The sequence below is a fragment of the Struthio camelus genome, chromosome 2, assembly GCF_040807025.1.
Source record: "Struthio camelus isolate bStrCam1 chromosome 2, bStrCam1.hap1, whole genome shotgun sequence".
NCBI lineage: Eukaryota > Metazoa > Chordata > Aves > Struthioniformes > Struthionidae > Struthio > Struthio camelus.
Genome location: NC_090943.1, coordinates 168,866,386 through 168,869,420, shown reverse-complemented (window position 1 = coordinate 168,869,420; position 3,035 = coordinate 168,866,386).

The following is a 3,035-nucleotide window of genomic DNA, read 5'->3' as shown; positions in this document are numbered from 1 at the left end:
AATGGCAAAACTCCCAGTGATTTCAGTGGCAGCAGAGCAAAGCATTATGCAAAAGGGCAAAGAAGAAGGGGAGCAAATTCACAGTTGCCATAAATGCACTCGTGTGCCAGCTTTCCAACTGCAAAGACTTTGTGTGAGCTAACCTCATCTCCGTCATCACAAGCCGTCAGCCTGCATGTGGGTGGTCAGGGCAGCATTCATGGCAGAATGGATATATATCAACAAGCCGCTCAGCACGAGAGCGTTGCTCTGCAGAGATGGGAGGTCCCACATGCTGAGATCGCCCATGTTAGGTAGTGCTCAGGAGAGAAATACAGACTGTATTGGCTCATCATGACAGAGCCAGGAGACAGATGAGGGAAGCCTGGCCTAGGTCTGGTTGCTTCCCAGCACTTCCACAAAGCATCGTCTTTCAACGTTTGTTCACACTCTATTGTTTTCAGAGCCTGTGCACACAGTTCCCCTGTAAGTCAGCATTACACCCTGCTGCTGACGCTGTGCAGAGGGAAGTGACAGCGCTGTGGGGGAGAATCTGGTTATTAGCTCAAAATATAGCTTTGCTTTGATTCCTTATGGCCCAGAAGAGGGAATAGAGCCCTGGCAGGCTGCCAGGCAACAATGCTAGAGACTCTGGAGTCTCCGGCTCTGGGCAGTCTACCTGGTGGCACCTGAAGGTCCACACAAGGCCCAGCAGCCTCCACACTAACTGGCCTTGAAACACGATGGGAACCAGGCAGATGTGCGCTAGAATCTATCTTCCTAGGAGCTTTATCAACCCCTACTGGTCCTGCTGGCCTGTCAGCAGCGTGGAAATGACCCTCAAAACATTATGACCTGCCAGTCTAACATAACAGTCTCACTGGAATGCCTTTAGGCAGCTCTAATTAGAGTAGGAACAGCAGGGTGGTCATATGGGCTGTGTGATGTACCAAAAAAACACTGCACAGACAAGTGCTGATTCAGTTCCTGACACTGACTTTCCCACCTGAGCTCGTGCTAGACCCTTAGGTGTGACACTGCAAGGTATGGGAGGGTCTGGACTATACTCTCATCTGTCACATACGAATAATTGTTCTTCATTTGCCTGGCTCATCACATAGTCCAGTGGGGAGGAGCTGGCTTCTCACTTTGCCTACTTGCAACAACTTTCTCTTGGAATTCATACACGGTACCAGAGTAAATTAGCTCCCAATAGACTTTGAGATACAACTATTTTCTTGGACATAAGTCAACCCCTTTTTTTCAGTGTCTCAACAACTTTTGGAAGGAAAGAGAAAGCAGGTGCAAATATGAAAAATCCGTGATGTCTGTAAAGACCTCTCATCTTTCTGAGCTATGGCCATCAGGAGAAGCATTAGGGCATTGAATTCTTGTAGCACTCTTGTATAAAAAGAAGTCTAAACCATCAGGCAAAGACTTTATATTCTAGGGAATTGAACATTTTTCTAGAGTGGTCTTCACAGGAAAATAATCTAGCTCCAGAGTTACAACCTACTTCAAGCCAGCCTCATGGCCGATGTCACCACAAATAAACAAAGTGATTCTGAGGCCAGTCATGACAAAAGGGTAAATTCTTCCTTGAGCAGTCACACTCAGATATTTAAATTCCATCCACAGGTAAGCCACGGAGGTCAAAGACATTGATGGATTGGGTAGCCAGATATGTCCTCAGCAAACCCAAACAGTCTTTTTGCTTAAATCATACAACAAACTTTGGAAATAGTGTCAGACAACTGCAGAGTCTCTCCTGCAGGGTCAGACAGAAACCCATGCTTTTGGCCTACAAGGGTCTGAGGTCAGCATTTCTCCTGGATGCTATCCTCAGCTTCTGGTCTTCAGGAACGATGTAAATTTCTCACTGATGCTTGTTGACGATGAAAATGTCACTTTTTCTGGACAAACTGAGTCCACTATCTGTTCAGATTCTGGATACCTCCTCCCATCATAATGACTTGGCTCTGATCTCTGCATTCTCCAGCGTGCAGGCTACCTGCCTCATGGAAAGAGGATAATCCTGTACTAAAGGCATCCAGAACATCTTAAGCTACAGTAGGAAGACATCCAAAAAGCTCATTTAACATTACAAACTAGAAAAGACGCATTGTTTAGCCTGTAAAGGGTCCCTGCCTAATCTGGTGTTCCTATGGTTTTCTGTTTGAAGCTGCCTCAATATTCTGTTAACTCCATAAGGAGACACGTAGAATAACCACCATCCCCCAGGGCAATGTCATGCTATATTAGCATAGCCCCTTCATCTCTAGAGTTCAGAAACGGTCTTTGTGTATTAGCCTTCCTGGTATTTAGGAGCCATTTCCCACTGAATTCTTGGAGTGGTTTTACTCGTGTTGGTGGGACCTACATTCAAACCATCGCCATCATGTTGCTATGAGTTTCTTGGTCCTAGAAGGCTAAAAGGTCAGCCCATGTCCATGCTAGCTGAAAAAGAATGATATCAAGAAAGACTGAGTGGCCAGGCTGACTACCTACGTCTGAACCAAAGGGCAATGTATCTTCAGTGCTATCACAACACCTCCTTGGTGTAAACGTCTCCACAGTGTCACTTCTTTCAGTACGGAGGCTGAGGCAATAACAAGGCTAACCACAACCCATTTTTTTTCACTGAAATAAGGATTACTTTGACTTCAAAGTCCTTTCTTTCCCCAGCTCTAGTGCCCAAAGCTATCCACCACCACTACCAGACACTTCAGCCATTCCTTGGGACTAATGGGAGAACAAGCTGGGGTGAGTCAGCATCCTGTCTCCAACAGCGGATGCCAAAGTAAGAACTTATGCACTGCACAAATATATTAAACACTTCCCCAGCATTCAGCAAACGTGGGCTGGGAATTTCCCAGGTGAGCAGGGAATCACTGCATTTAGTGGTCTTCAGGGAAATTCTCCTCCAGATTTTTGCAATCTCCTTTTGAGCCTACATAAACTTTTCAGATCCCCAGCGTCCTGCATCGAGGAGCCCCACAGCTCAATGACACTCTGTGTGAACAGTCACCTCTTCTTGCTTGCTCTGTACTTGTCCT